Raw genomic sequence first — 16,854 nt, 5'->3', positions numbered from 1 at the left:
AAATATATAGAAAGTAGATGAGGACAACTCGATCCTTATGCTTATCAGAAACATTATTGTTGCGGCACAAACACAATGGTGGTTCATCCTATTACAAACCGAAAGACAGTGTTTAAAAGCCTGCACGTCTTTTGGCTGGTCTGCTCGTTTTAATTAAAGCAATGTTTGCCACGTGGGACAAGTCCTATCATGTGCACACTACTTAGGAGAATGGTTTTTCGAACTCTTGTGGGATTCTCCAAAATGGACAATCTTCCCTCTACAGCTATTTAAGGGACATTGGGAAGTGTAGAATAAGACATGGGAATTTCTACCTCATTTATAAAGACGAGTTCAGAATCCTTTCCTGCTTAATAACTTAAAAGGATTTCATTCCCCAGCTCATTTACTGTACATTGCTATTGGATGCGATATAGCATTCCAAGGTTAACATTTCATGCTTGAAAAATATACAAATATTGTCCTATACTGTGTGATTCATAAGTTTTTTTTAAAAATAAATGAAGATACATCATCACTTTAGGACATTTTAATCCGTGCATGTTTTCGTCGTCCTCGTTGTTGATGATGATGATGTTGTTGATGATGGTGATCTTTTTATTCTAGACTAGACTACTCACTTCACATTTCCTTCATGTGGTCGATACTTTTGCAGCCGTTTTGTTAGCACCACGGTATTTAGTGTGCATGGGGGTTGCAGAACAGATTTTCTGACAAAAATCATATGATGAAGAATTGCCCTCAAGGCCCCGGTTATAGCAATAGTGTGCAGGATGTTCCTGTCATTTAACCTATTTTCACTAGAACTTGTGTTGACCCTATCGCACATTTCTTTTAATGAGAATATCATAGTATAGTTTTTCAATAATGATATAATTATATGGTCTGGCTTGACACTTTGGTTATGTGTGCCTCTTATGTGCGTCCACACACGTACTTCAGGAATATATCATGCTTGAAAAGCAGGTATCCAGAGATATATGATGTTCCGTGCATAATGGTGATGGGTGCTCCAGACACTTGAGTCAAGTTATATTTGGTGGAATGCTTTGTCAATACCCTTGTTCCAACGTAATTATGTCATAATTAAAATAGAAATGGTTGTTTTTATCAAAATGTTATTCTGGTGCGTATTGCCTTTCCTGTATTTATTCAGTTACTTGCAACAGGTGGGCTGCATGCAATTATGTATATAAGGCATCATTGGCTGGATGCAGGTACACAGGCCTGGACTGAAAGTCCTGGACAAAAGGAACACCTTTGTGAGAATCCTGTTCATTGACTACAGCTCAGCATTAAACACCATAGTGCCCTCCAATAAGGACCCTGGGATTAAACACTTCCTTCTGCAACTGGATTCTGGACTTCCTGATGGGCCGCCCCCAGGTGGTGAGAGTAGGCAACAACACATCCGCCACGATGTCCCTCAACACGGGGCCCTCAGGGTTGCATGCTTAGTCCCCTCCTATACTCCCTGTTCACCCACAATCGCGTGGCCGCGCACTGCTCCAGCATCAACGACGGTGGTAGGTTTGATCACCAATGACGATGAGACACCTACAGGGAGGAGGTCAGAAACCTAGAAGTGTGGTGCCAGAACAACAAGCTCTCTCTCAATGTCAGCAAGACAAAAAGCTGATTGTGGACTACAGGAAACAGAGGGCCAAGGACTCCCCCATTCACATCGACAGGGCTGTAGTGGAGTGGGTTGAAAGCTTCAAGTTCCTCAGTGTCCACCATTAAGGAACTATCATGGTCCACATACACCAACACAGTCATGAAGAGGGCACGACTCTTCCCCCCCAGTGGGTGTTGACTTTATATTTTTGGTCAGTATAGAATGCCACATTTTCCCAAACGAGTCGCTAGTTTAAAGCTATTGCATGACATATTTCAGTTTCATTTTTTTTTGTTTAACTTGAGCATGGCTGGTATAGACACCTCTGTGCCCTGCAATTTGCAAGAGGTTGAATGTATCTCACCGGAGAGAGCATCTGAGCGAGCGAAACAGCACCCTTCTGTCTCTGTATGTGTAGGCCATCTATCTGATGTTGTCTGGTCCAAAAGAGTATGACATTGTTGCCGCCAGTAGCATTAAATGCAAGGGAAGCCAGCAAACATTTGGACTCCCTTAATAAAAAATAAAATAATAGCCAATCAGCTTTGAACTAAACTGAGTGAGCTGGTCCTGGCGCACTAAAAAAAGTGTCAAGGGAAGCCAGTTTGGATTTGGCGTCACTCCTATCAAATCGCATTGAGAGCGTTGGTCAGAAACAACTTGAATTGTTGCATCTCGTTGTGTAGTTATCCTCCGGTGACTAGAGCTAGCTAACATTGGCCCTTTCCTATATTAGCCATAGATGGGGATGGGGATTTGGACTTGTGGTTTTATTTAGTTCTCTGTTCTGGCCAATGATTATAATGGTGATTCTGATCCAACCATTAATTCATACATTGTTCCCCTGGCCTGAGAAGATGGAAATTAAATATGTAGCTAGTAGAAGGCTAATGTTAACTAGCTAACGTTGCCCATGAAAGGAAGTTAGGCTAGCGAGCAATCATTTTAGCCAGGTAGCCTAGAACAACAAAACAAGTATGTACTGCATGACAGAGTGATAGACCACTTTGTTAACATGAAAGAGAAGAGGAGGTCATTGGCCCTTCTCTACAAGTAGGGTGAGTCAACATGTTTTTCTACTTGCACGAATGCGCACGCACACCCACACGCACACACACAGATATCAGAACCACCGACAGCCACATCACATTTAGTATATGTTGAATGGACAGAATCGTTGTTGGTATCTTTTAGACTAAGCAGAGGTGATTTGATGATGTTGAAGTTGAAATGGTGCTGGAATAGTGGAGGCAGCTCCTGTTTTCTTTGTGACTTGCGGTAACTCTCCGTGTTTCTAAATCAATAGTTGTTTAGTGGTCGGAAAATGTCGGAATCATTAACTTGCTTGACCATGCTGTAGGTCATGTAACTGTTTTCTACATGCAATATGCTTTGTGGAATTCACCAGACAGAGGTTGCTGCAGTTTTGTGATGAAACAAAGGTGTGGTTTATTCTGCCACTGTGTCTTCTTATTGTCTCGGCCTTAGGTCTATATTACATGGTCACAAGGCATATGAACTAACAGGTTATGGAGCAAACAACGCAATTATTACAACACATAGGTTGTAATATGGCTTTTTTTCTGGCTTCCCAGTGATTCTACCCATAAAACGCTACTGCCTACAATTCCAGCTCGTTGCAGTTCCCCCTGTAATTCATCTTGGTATCCCATAGAGAGGTCCCCATGTAGGCTTACCCAAGGTAGGCTATCTTAATGCTTTCAGACAACTCTTCCAAAACATGTCTCAAATAATGCTGCATGACGGCACCACTGCAAGAAAGCACTGTTTTCAGTCGAAAAGATAGACTCAACGAATAATGATAATACAATTCTGATAGTAATGACACAATGTAGGATACTGTTATTACTATTCACCTATTATTGAACAAAAACGAAATAACGAGATTCTCATCAACATAATCCAGCGATTCTTACATTGCAATGCACCTGGGGCGTTTATATTGTCGGCCTACCATATCCTTTTCACCCAAAATAATATAATTCGGCACATATAATATTATTTGGTCTTTTAGATTTGGTTATTAGTTTGTTGCTGCTAATGTTGAGCATGGCTATGCATAAGTTTACATTATGCCTATAATGCTTTTAAAATTATATGATTCTTATTTTCTTCTTCTTCTTCTTCTTCTTATTAATAAAGGTATCTATTATTAATTAGCAATAAGATTGATGGATGTTTCCTTCTGTGGCATTCAACGAAACACTCCATTATGTGGAGACTGAGCCTACTGAGGATGACAGGGGTAAGCTAGGGATCAAGAGTTTGACTCGGAAATTATAACTTGACCAGCTTTTCCTTTTCTAATACTAACTCGTTTAACTTGTCAGATCTAATTAGGGCGTTTAAATGCTCAAGTGCATCGGTGGGAAAAGTGCATCGGTGGGAAACAGTAGGCGATTGGTCAGGGCCAGCCAATGCGGCTTTCAAGTCTTTTTGGGGAGGCCTGGAAAGGGATGATTATGAGAGCGCTTCGAATTGGACTGCTCGATGGATGAGCTTTTTTTCTTCAAAAGTTTCTGCTACTGCGTCAATTATGGCCATCAAGCGGGCTAAACAGGGCAGTCCGCGCATGGACTGTGGCGGTGCTTTCTAATTAGGTATGAAATTAATTAGAATAGACATCTATTAAAGTCTTTAAAGTTTGCAAAAATTAACACAGTTTAAAAGGTGTAACAGTGGATTAATGGCTTACAGCCAATGTTACATTTTATTGCATCCCCATGATTTGTGCTGCCTGTCTAATGGATGTCCTAGACATCTTAAACCCCCCAAATATTTATTAACATCTTGATAGGCTTTTTCAATAGTTTTTTGATAGAGTGTTAACAACATTGTTATTTCAAAACTCAAGTGTAGGCTATAATTTGCTGACTGGTCAGGCATCCCCATGAAACAAATATATTATCTGAGTTTGTCTGTGTCTGTCTTTTGAATATAGTTTTGTGTTTTCCATTGCATAATGAATCATCCTCTCTCTGGTTTAGAAGAAGTGGAAATTCAATTGTCTCCGTTCCCTTTTTGAAAGCATTTATCTTCTAATTGAATACCTTTTTTCTTGTATTGGGACTGAACCCCTTCTGATGTCTGACAGCCTAGTCTCTCCATTATCAGCCGAATGGCCACTAGAAAAGGAGGAGAGAAAGAAGAGGGAGGAGAAAAGAACCTTCTGTTATTTTCTGTCTTGAGACTCGCTGTATAGGCTATTCAGGCAAGTTGATGAACTCCTCCAAAAAGTTTATTAAGGGGCTGAAAACAATAAGAACTAAATCCTTTAGGCACCCAGGCAGACAGTTTATAAACTAGCTGCTATTGTGTCTCAAAGGCAGATGCATGAACACTTTTGAATGGGGCCTTCAAACTGACACGATCCGGCTGGACAGCAGCAGTTTAAAAGGAGAGGGTTCTTCTGCTGCAGCTCAGATCTCGCCTTTCCTGCATTAACATACATTGCAGAAGAGAGGGAGGGAGAGAAGGATCTAGACAGGCACTGACTGTCATGGCCAGGGTGATTTTCTCCCTGCATACTTAGATATACTACACATAATAGCCAGACGGTTGAATATTCTTCAAATTGATGTGCTGTGGTTAGCTGTGTTTTAATATAATGGAATTCTTTTTAAATCATTCTTTTCAGTTTTTGCTCTGGTGGAAAGCAATCTTTAGTTCATATTCTGTCTGGAACACTGTTAATGTTCTTAACAAGGAGATAACAGATTACTGAGATTACTGTTAATGTTCTTAACAAGGAGATAACAGATTACTGAGTGGCTTTTTATTTTTCTTTGAATAACCTGATGCATTGATTTACTGCGGGATTTTGAGAAATATCACAATAATGTTGTTGTATACATCAAAACACATTAGTCCCCTTCCTTTTATTTGATAAAGGTGTGTCACTCTCTATCCCCCTCTCTCTCTCTCTTACTACCTCTAGGTTGATTTTTTTTTTTTTTACACATCTTTGTTTAGCAAGTTCAAAAAGTTCAAATATACATTATAGAACAAACACCATGTGAACAATCCTTGACATCATGACCTCTCTTTCACTGTCTTTCTCTGTCCAGCCCTTCACCTTAGCCCAGTCAGTCGCTGGATCTCTGCCTCCCCTAATCAGAGGGAGTCCTGTGATTTGTGACCCCTGGAGCATCCAGCTCGTAGAGCGCAGAGCCCCAAACAGTCCCGGCCTGATCTGGCAGGTGTCAACATTAGCAACACAATCGCACCCCAGTCCAGTGCCCCTTACCCTAGCCCCAGCGCCACATTGAACCCAAACTATGTGAGGCCCAGTGAAAAGAAACACATAAAGGGAGTGGGGAGGGGAGGAGAGGAGAGGGGGAGGACAAGGGAGAGATTACACTCTCAGACAGCTATTAGCAGGGATGAGCCTTTTCTAAACAAACAAAAAACGAGACGATCAATACTGTGTTAGTTTACCAAGTGGAGTCATGATGGGCTCTGGAGTATTTCTCTCTTCTTCTGTTGTTTTTCTGTACTTCTCAAACGTCTGTGGTTTGGTTCGTATTGGCAATCCAATTTAGTCTGGAGTCCTTGGAGACCCATTTCTTTTTGTGGCCAGTGATTTGTTAATGGTTGGTTTGCTCCAGCTCGTGGCTAGTTCATTCATAGATTTAGAGCTGTAATGAATTCTGGTTGGAGGGTATTAACGTTGATAGTGGACAATCACTGGGCTGTCCAGAGGAAAGCAACATTCAGTGATGACAGGACCACTGGCCCTTGGGGACCACAGCCCTTCTCTCTCATTAGACAGAGACAGAGGTGTCACTTTAAACACACTAGAGGGATTGGAAAGGGAATGAGTAGACATTTGGACTGTTGCTGCTCTTGAGTGGGTATCTGTCTTGACAAGAAAAGCAATGTTTTTTAAAGCCCATTTATTTCTCACTCACTGCTGATTCTAGGCCAAGCCACCAGAAGAGACAAGGGTTCTCCTCAGTGGTGGAGATTAGTTGGAAAGGTTTCAGTAGTAGGAAACCTGTAGTATTTGTTTTTGGAGGAGACAACAATCTCATTTAATTGTTTGGTTTGATATATCCCCTTGACACCCTCTTCCAGGGCTCTTGAAAAAGAAAATAGGGGGGCTTATGTTTGATCTTTTTGGTGTGTGTAGCATGTACTGATTCAGGGGTACAACTGACTAGGTATCCCCCTTTCCGTTTCCCTACTCCGCAACTCTCATGAGGAGGAGCAAGTAGTTGTGGTGTTTGTTGGGTGCCGCTCATTGTTCCTGCGGTAATGATAAACCAACACAAACAGCCCCTGAAGAATATCTCTTTGGAAGCTGCCAATAACACAACCTTGGCTAAGCCCTTACCATTTGCAGCAATAAACAAGCACACATCAACCCACCCAATGACCTCCTGAAACAATGGGTTTTGTTGTCATGAAATACCCATCATTAGTGTTGGCTAGCAATAAACTGGTCCTAGTCGTTCAGGATATTGAGAGATCACAAACTAGTGGGGAGTAGCCCCTGGTGGGGCCTAGTACCCCTGCCCTATCCAGCAGAAGAGGTCAGGGTCAGGACTAAGGGACCTTTCCTTAAAGGGACAGACACGTTTCATTATTTGATCAAAATTGAACCATGTCGTTTTATGAAATTATTTCAAATAATGTTTTTGATTTAAAAAAATGTATAATGTACTTGAATTGTTCTTGCTCTTAAACCACATAATAGTTGCTCAATGCTGATGCATAGTGACATACAAGTAGACCACATACATTTTGTTATATGAATGGCCCGTGAATCTGTAAACGGTCATTATTATTTTCGCTCTCTGTTTTTATAGCATGTCTATGCAGGCCTTACAGATCATGAGCCAAGCCAGCATGTGACGACTTACTGATGTCCCCCTCCAACCCTCTAAACAGGAAATATTATTTCTGGATCCTCAGGAACTATTTGGAAATACGCTAGTGTTTGTTCAGTTAGAATTTACTGAATCTCATTCAAGTTTATGAAGCAAAATGAAAGAGTGAATTATCGGTTTCACTTCTTTAATTCTTGCCTATATTATCTTGAGATAGTCTGTCTTTCACCTGTCGGCACAATCAATTGTTTGTTGATTTATTTATTTGTTTACAGTGTTTGTGCACGTAGGTTATTACCTCAGTAATTCAGTGTCAGACTCATGCCTAGCATCATGATCCATTAGGTTTTCTATTTAGGCCTTATGGTTGCTGTGTCCCATGTGTGTAGTAATAGAGGCATCATTAGTATAGGGGTTAACCTCCTGGGACCATTAGGTGTGTAGTAATAGAGGCATCATTAGTATAGGGGTTAACCTCCTGGGACCATTAGGTGTGTAGTAATAGAGGCATCATTAGTATAGGGGTTAACCTCCTGGGACCATTAGGTGTGTAGTAATAGAGGCATCATTAGTATAGGGGTTAACCTCCTGGGACCATTAGGTAGTTATTGTCAGATTTATGATGTGTTGTGTAGTGGTATGTCCGTTAAACAAGACTGACAACATGTTTTAAAATGGTGGACGTTGTTGGCAATTCTACACAATTGCTGTGTTTATGGATTATGGATATTATGTTTGGAGATTTTGTACTTTTATATTCCCTTGACTGTGATAAAAAAAGACTTAACTTCACAGACACCATCACTACTCTTCCAGCTGTCCCTTGCACCATAAAAACCTGCACAATGACAAATGTTTACGGTCTAAGATTGTCCATAAAATTAGGAAGCATTCCTGGGGCATGAAAATTGTCTGCTGTGCATTCCTATTCTGTGTAAAGTAATCTCTCCTTGGCTTTGTTGAGAAAATGAGTTGTTCCTCCCAGATGCCTCCACTCATAGCCCTGAGTTACTGTTTGATTTCCTGGGTAGGTTCAGGAGCCTTTGTTGGAGGACGGGGGCTCTAGTTCCAGTGCCAGTTAGCAGGGGCCATTTCATTACTTTTACTGTGACCTCAATTAGCATGGATCCCAGGGAATGACTTCCCATTGGACTCCAGAATACCTGGTGTGAAGCTGGGCTCAGTAGCAGAGAGCGACACCGCTTTAAGGGGAGAGTGCATTTTACTCCTGGCATCATAGTCACATAACGTTTTTAGTTGTTACTTAGTTCCAAGTTAAAGTTCTATTATGTCAAACAGACTTGTTTGTGAAAACTTTCCAAAATATCCATCAGAATTGTAATATAAACTTTTGCTTTGAAAAACTCCAACTACAGAAACTTTTGTTTGTTAATTTGGTCTTTGTGCAAATAACAACAATGTAACAAAAGGGAAATCTTAAGTTTTGATAAAAGTATGAACATACTAGTTTACCCGCTTTCTGAGAAACAGCATTTTCTCCCACACAATAAGAAGGCCTTTCTGAAAAGGACTACGATCATATTGTTAGTAATATCCCACGTCCAACTGGTAGAATGTATGTATAAAAAAGAAGAATCCACCCTTCAAGCCCTTCACGGTTTCACACTCAGGCAGAAAGAGCAGAGCAGAGGCCTGGGGAGTCAATATGTCAGCGTTTATGGATGCCCCGCAGAGCTGCACAGGGCTGTCAGGCCTCTATTCATGCTCTAATGGCCCCCTGAGGAGTCTGTCTCTCTGGGCTGAAAGGGCCGGGAGGCCCAGTGGACGCCCTGTTGTTGAAGGTGAGCGTGTGCTCTCATGGACGCGCCGCGCCTTCATCCATATGACAAGAGCCATAAAAGAGCATAGCTTTTCGCTGCTTCTCCCTCTCCTCTCCTTTCTCCACTCCTCGTTATTTTTTGCCCGATCTCAAAAAAAGAAAATGGGGCTAATTGTTTGTTGTGAGAGCCAAAGATTATAGAGCCTCATGTCTTTCTTCATCCCCTTGCCCTTTTCTCCTGTTTTGCAAGCGCTCTCTCCTTTCTAAAGAATGTGATTCTATCCCAGAGCAGAGAAAATAAAAGTATCGGAATTGTCCTTTGGAATGTAGATCGGAGGGAAAATAGACACATTTTTGACAGTGACAATGAGACACAAGAAAACAGTCGAAGGTCGAATTTTTGGTTGGATGTGAGGCTCAGCTTTAGTCCTAAATGAATGAGGAGGGAGGGGGTTATAGTTTGAAGCTATGGGCCTCTAGATCATAGTACTCTTGTGGTATGAGATGTACAGTGATGCGAAGGATCTTTTCCCACTTACTGTTGAGTCTCTCGGGAGACACCTGCCCTTTGTCCTGAGCCACCTGTTAAGCAGTGGACAGAACTGATTGTACGGTTTGAGAGAAGAGGGGAAGATCAATGCGATGTAATTTAAGTATATTTATACAGTCAGTGCTTGGTTGAGCGTCCATTGTTGACTCTCAACCATACTCATAATCTAAATTGTGCAATACTGTAACTGTACTTTTTTTATTTAGAGTAGTTACTTTTGTTTATTGCAAGCAGATAACAGTAGCCATACTAGTGGCTGTTGATCATCAACTCCAGATTCAATTTGTGATAAATGCCAAGCCAGGCTCTGAAAAGGTCACTGGTACCCAGGGAGATGATGATAATTTAAGTTGATTTCAGCATATTAACATTAGGTAGGTACATCCTTGCCATATTCTCATGTTGGAGGGGTTTTCTGGTTGGCGACTGAGGTAACTAACAGAGAAGATTCTTTATGAATTATTCTGCTAAATTAACCATTGAGTTTTTTATTTCGGTCTCTGGCTCATTGTCTTGCTGAGTGTGTAGTTCCTCTTGTCGCCAGTATTCATGGAGTACTATAAGGTTTGTTTTCATGGAGTACTATAAGGTTTGTTTTCATGGAGTACTATAAAGTTTGTTTTCATGGAGTATTATAAGGTTTGTTTTCATGGAGTACTATAAGGTTTGTTTTCATGGAGTACTATAAGGTTTGTTTTCATGGAGTACTATAAGGTTTGTTTTCATGGAGTACTATAAGGTTTGTTTTCATGGAGTACTATAAGGTTTGTTTTCATGGAGTATTATAAGGTTTGTTTTCATGGAGTACTATAAGGTTTGTTTTCATGGAGTACTATAAGGTTTGTTTTCATGGAATACTATAAGGTTTGTTTTCATGGAGTACTATAAGGTTTGTTTTCATGGAGTACTATAAGGTTTGTTTTCATGGAGTACTTGTTTTCATGGAGTACTATAAGGTTTGTTTTCATGGAGTACTATAAGGTTTGTTTTCATGGAGTACAATAAGGTTTGTTTTCATGGAATACTATAAGGTTTGTTTTCATGGAGTACTATAAGGTTTGTTTTCATGGAGTACTATAAGGTTTGTTTTCATGGAATACTATAAGGTTTGTTTTCATGGAGTACTATAAGGTTTGTTTTCATGGAGTACTATAAGGTTTGTTTTCATGGAGTACTTGTTTTCATGGAGTACTATAAGGTTTGTTTTCATGGAGTACCCTAAGGTTTGTTTTCATGGTGTACTATACGGTTTGTTTTCATGGAATACTTTAAGGTTTGTTTTCATGGAGTGCTATAAGGTTTGTATTCATGGAGTACTATAAGGTTTGTTTTCATGGAGTACTATAAGGTTTGTTTTCATGGAGTACTATAAGGTTTGTTTTCATGGAGTACTATAAGGTTTGTTTTCATGGAGTACTATAAGGTTTGTTTTCATGGAGTATTATAAGGTTTGTTTTCATGGAGTACTATAAGGTTTGTTTTCATGGAGTACTATAAGGTTTGTTTTCATGGAATACTATAAGGTTTGTTTTCATGGAGTACTATAAGGTTTGTTTTCATGGAGTACTATAAGGTTTGTTTTCATGGAGTACTTGTTTTCATGGAGTACTATAAGGTTTGTTTTCATGGAGTACTATAAGGTTTGTTTTCATGGAGTACAATAAGGTTTGTTTTCATGGAATACTATAAGGTTTGTTTTCATGGAGTACTATAAGGTTTGTTTTCATGGAGTACTTGTTTTCATGGAGTACTATAAGGTTTGTTTTCATGGAGTACCCTAAGGTTTGTTTTCATGGTGTACTATACGGTTTGTTTTCATGGAATACTATAAGGTTTGTTTTCATGGAGTGCTATAAGGTTTGTATTCATGGAGTACTATAAGGTTTGTTTTCATGGAGTACTCTAAGGTTTTTTTCATGGTGTACTATAAGGTTTGTTTTCATGGTGTACTATAAGGTTTGTATTCATGGAGTGCTATAAGGTTTGTTTTCATGGAGTACTGTAAGGTTTGTTTTCATAGAGTACTATACTGTTTCTATGTTAAATCCATCCTCCAGTAGCACAACTGAATCATCTCCCATGGCTCTCCTAACTTGGCAACACTGAGGGACACACAGGGTAGTGCATTCAGGAGAAATACTGCCCTATTCTCTGAAACATTGAAATGGAGAAGTCGTCAGCTATTTGATGTTGCTGCATGATCCCCGCCCCCGAAAACATCCCTCCTCTCCTGTATGTGGGGTTGAATCCCATGCAGTCTTGGTGACAGGAAGAGATGTTTATATTCAGGCCTGGAGCGGGAGAGACAGCACAGAGACAGATGGATGTCAGAGATAGCAGATCCCATCTCAGACATTTGCTACTTATCACAGGGCCTGTTTGCATAATTAGGCCTTTTGATATTCCTCCCCTCCGACTGACAAATAGTATAATTGCAACATCAACTACGACAAAAGGCATGCACAAAATAAACAAGTAAACATAAATAGAGAGAAAAAATGGGATGTTATTTTCGTCCTGTGGGAATGAATGAAAAAAAGACTACCAATAAACAAAATGTGCTGTCAGTCACAGTCAACTGGTGTGACTGGGTGCTCTGAGGCTGGTCCTGTGAATGCCTGCAGAACACTGAGCGTGAGGCCTGATTGTAATTATGCTGGAACTAATATGCTTTTCAAAATGAGCCATTATGAGCTAATGCTGCACTGCCAGAGCCCTGTCTGTTTTTGTCCCTCTGTGTTGGGGAGTTTGGAAAGGTATAGCTGATATTAAGGCCATTGGTTTTGGTATCTGAAACACCTTGCATGGGATAGGGAGGAGGATACACACCATAGTGTTGAGATAATACTGACTCAGAGGCAATCTGAGAGACGAAGAAGGATGCTTCCACCCCATGTGTCATCAGGGAGGCTCCTTAATCACCTGTTCTCATTAAATACCTCACAGGTTTAACATGCATAGTCCAAGTATCAATTTCTGACCTATATTTTCAATATTTTACCTAAATATTCACTGACACAATGTTGATGTCATTATATTGGTTAATATTTGACCATATTAGACATCTTGGCATTGAGGAATGTTGTGTTGTCATGTTGAAGCGTTACTATTAGCCTCCTGTGTTGTAGTGTTGTGGGGATCAGTTATAGCTGTGGGTGTTGGAGTGTAGCCTAGATTCTGGTTTTTGTGATCATTTTCTAGACTGTCATTGTATGTTTTCTCTGTCCCCTTCAGTGCTAATAGACATTGCTATTGTAGGGCTTGTTGTTTATTATAGCATAATGTTCTTGTGGAGCATTGGAGCCAGCAGTCTTTATTGACTGTACAGCCTTGGACAGCAATCCATCTAAGGTCCATCTAAGCCATATTACCTCAGCCTCTCTCCCAGGGGGAAGAGAGAGAGTAGGGGCTCCTCAGAAGGAGGATGGGAGAAAGAGAAGAACAGAGTCCATAGGGTTAGCGGGCTGTCCGGGAGGGGGTTTGGAGAGGTTTGCGTGATGAGTATTCCATCTGCCTGCAGTCTGAGCTCTGAGCAGACAGTGGGGTCAGCAGTGAGGAGCATCAGGAGAGAGGGAGGACCGTCTTTAAACCTCACACTAAACTATTAACCAACTGCTCAGCTTCTCAGAGACAAGACCCCTGTTGTTGGTTGTGTTCTGACCTGAGTTGACATTCTGTCTGACTATGGATATTGATAGAAATAGTAGTGCTTTGTGAAAAAGCTGTGATTTTGAGAGAGGTAACAGAGAGCTTAAACAATCTCTTTGGGAAACATATGGCTCCATTCATAAGTAAAGATAGTCAATTAAATTATGTCAGTAAAACAATTTGCTCTTCCGGTATAATATGTTTACTTGTTTCCCCTTTTTACTTGAAACATAAAAAAAAATGTTTCTGATTTAGAAGACCTCGTCAATATCTGGTTAATTTCTGTTTAAACAAAGCTGTATTTTTAAATCAATATTGAGCAGGCCCTCTGAGGGCCCTGAAGGAGGATACATGGCTGTCTAATCATGCCCACTGGATGGTATACATAATTAGGCCCTAATTGCTATGATAACTGATGAGGCAAGGCACGAGTGCTTTATCAATATCCCCAGAACCTTCCAATGGAATTACAGCTGTGGCATTATACCCAGGTCTAATCAGGATGTACCTTATTGTTTTAAAGCAGCGAGAAGTGTTAGAGAATTGACCTCGACGCCCACAGGGATTGAGTTTATTCCAAGGTAGTAGGCTAATCATCCACCGTTTTGTCCTGTGTCAACATTGACAGATTTGTAAACCAAGGAGACATGTGTTATTCAAATTCATAAGCTTTGTTGTCTGGGAAACAGATAGTAAGTGTTTATTCTTCCATAATTTAGGCCGAGAGGCACTGCATCTATAAATATGAAACAACCATTAAATAAAAAGATTTGGTGCAGAGCCCGTGATCTAGCGGTAATGCTCCCGGCCAGTCACAAGACCGGGGTTCAGTCCCCATGTCTACCCTTCCTACTGCTCTCCTGCTTGCCTGTCTCCCTCTTTGTTTCCAGCTGTTTGAATGAAGTAGAACATGTTAGACATATTTAAATGAAACGATGTGGATACTGTGTAATCCACCCAGTGTCATTACATTTCAACTTGTTTGTTTATGTAGATAGTCTTATGTTGTCTGCTGAAGGATATAACCTGAGAATAGGGTGGCCAGTTAAATATGTTAACCAGACAGCCATGCAACTCTGTGTTGCACCAACAATGAGAGGAACCATACAGTGCGTTTAACTGAAGTTCTGTTTCTGTCACAACCCATTTTGGTACATGTGGGGGCCCCAGTGGTGTGGATTAATCTTGGCATTCCGTTCAGAAAAATGTGGTCTGGATAGAGATGAGGTTTGCTTCTCACATCCCTGTTTCCCAAACTCACTGCTAATAGGGCTGTTGACCTTCACCGAGAGCGTGCTGCTTGCTGCCTGTAGTTCATGCACACAAACAGGCGTGTTGGCTGCGTGTGCCATGACACATGTCACTATAACCAGGGCTCAATGACAGGTGGCAGTCTTGTTTGTCATGCAGTTTGTTTATAAATCCTTTGCAAAATGCTAACGTTGGAGTATAGGGGGAGGATTCTGTTTTGAAATGTTTTAAGTACTGGCTAGCCTATATCCACTCACGCACCTTTTCATCCGATCACATAGATAAACAAAGGAAGAGAAATATGAGCAAAATAGAATAACTCAAGTAGAATTCTGTGGTGTTTGTTTGATTTTAAACCGTTGAGCAGCCCTCTGCTCTGCCCGCATGGCCCCCCTTGCCCCCTGCCCCGTAGGACACAGAGGTGACTTTGAAAAGTGATCTATAGACCGCTGTGCTGGTCTCAAGTGTTGTCATGGCGAGTTAGCGGCAAATTACTGTGCGCATCCTCATGAAAACCAACAAAGGGATATGCCATATATGTACATATTCAACATTGTATGTTCAAGGCTGTTCTCTGCAAAAGTGGGAGCCAGTGTTGGAGAATCAATCTTTATTAAAAAGGGTTAGACGAAAGAATTGATTTAATGAATGCGGCCTCATGTCCTGCATGTAATCCGCAGAGAATCGTTGAGCGTGAGCTCAGGGGGACAAAAAGACGTTCTCAGAAGACTCATCGAGTGGCCTGTAATGATAGTCTCCATATAATCCCATAATTCCTTGTTTAATTAAACTCCAGAGCCGGCCTTGAGACCCAGCCAGATTTGGTTGCTCTTTTATTCTCACAGTTGTTATTTGAAGGCTATTTGGCTTCAGTTTGTCCATGTGGTATGTTGAAACATTTGAGAGGGCTTTGTTGAACTGAGCTTAGTTATGCCCATAGCCAATACAGGGGATTCACCTGGGCTAACTTTCAGAAGACCATTATGGTTGTCATTATAGTTGGGGAGAAAGCGTTTCTGTAAGGGACAATGAGTTCTCCACAAACTCTTTCGTTCTATAGACTATCTCTCGTTTTTTGTTCTTTACCCTTCTCTCCTTCTGGACTGTACATGTATGATGCAATCCAGCTAGGCCTAGAGCAACACTGGCTTGTCAATGTCTCAATGAGCACATTTGTGAAAATATGCATTTTATAACAGGAAATGAAAAGGGCCATGTAGTTTGAATAGACATGCAGAGGAGGTGAAAATGATGCAATTTCCTAAATTCAGTTATAATGGTAATGTGCTGTGGTAATACATATTCGCTGTCAGAAACATTCCTCTTGGCCAGGATTGGATGGCTTTGTGCAGTATCTATATTCCTCTAGCGAAAATGCAGCAGCTTAGTTGAATGCATAAAAGTACTGTAAGATATATTGTAATTCATTTATTGACAGCATTATCATAGAAAGACAGAATATGGGACTGAATGGTTCTGGTGTGATATTGTTGTAGTGTTCTGTATATTCTGGCTGTACAGTTTTTTTTTAGCAGCAGTGTGCCCTGGGCCATTGTGAGAGAATAGTGTGGTGAGGAACAGCAAGGTGGCCTGGGTAGATTAACCCTTCCACCCAGCGCCCCCTCCCCTCCTGCCCCCAACCGCCTGCGGCCCTCTGCCTCCAGCCTCTGGCGCCTCTCTCCCCCGCTCTCTCTCTCTGTCAGGCAGGTTTGGGTATCAGGCCTCTTATATACTGTATAAATATCCACAGATTAAGATAATATTTGCTCTGTTGTGCTCGGAGAGAGGGAAAGCTGTCATTTGAAGCTTCTTTGCAGCCTCTCCCCCTCAAGCGACATAGCCTCTGATGTGGGTTGTGCCCCTAAACTACAAAAAGTGGCTTTTAGGGCTTGTATTGACCATTTCAGGGTTTCATCCATCCTTTTTATTAGGGCCGGGATGATACCAGTACCGCAATACTCGTCAGTATCATAACAAGGAAACAAAACGCAAAGCGGATTTCACTTCTTTAGGAAAACAGCCCTAATGTTGTAAACAAAAATCATATGTTGTCATCCAGAGTCACATTTATTTCGCCATGGAAAAAATATTGTGATACTGGTATCGTCACAGCCCTACTTTTATTGCCTTTTTCAATGATATAGGCTAATCAACA

The 16,854-nt window shown here is 40.9% G+C and overlaps 1 protein-coding gene across 8 annotated transcripts in view; it reads left to right on the top strand.

Moving 5' to 3' along the window:
- The window catches only part of LOC106583049 (paired box protein Pax-7), a 60,980-nt gene that overhangs the window by 8,109 nt on the left and 36,017 nt on the right, over window positions 1–16,854 (top strand). The gene's annotated exons all lie outside the window — the stretch shown is intronic.

This window comes from Salmo salar, chromosome 22, assembly GCF_965601325.2.
Source record: "Salmo salar chromosome 22, fSalSal1, whole genome shotgun sequence".
NCBI classification, from domain to species: domain Eukaryota; kingdom Metazoa; phylum Chordata; class Actinopteri; order Salmoniformes; family Salmonidae; genus Salmo; species Salmo salar.
The sequence above is the reverse complement of the archived record's forward strand: the minus strand, read 5'-3'. Positions and strand labels throughout refer to the sequence as shown.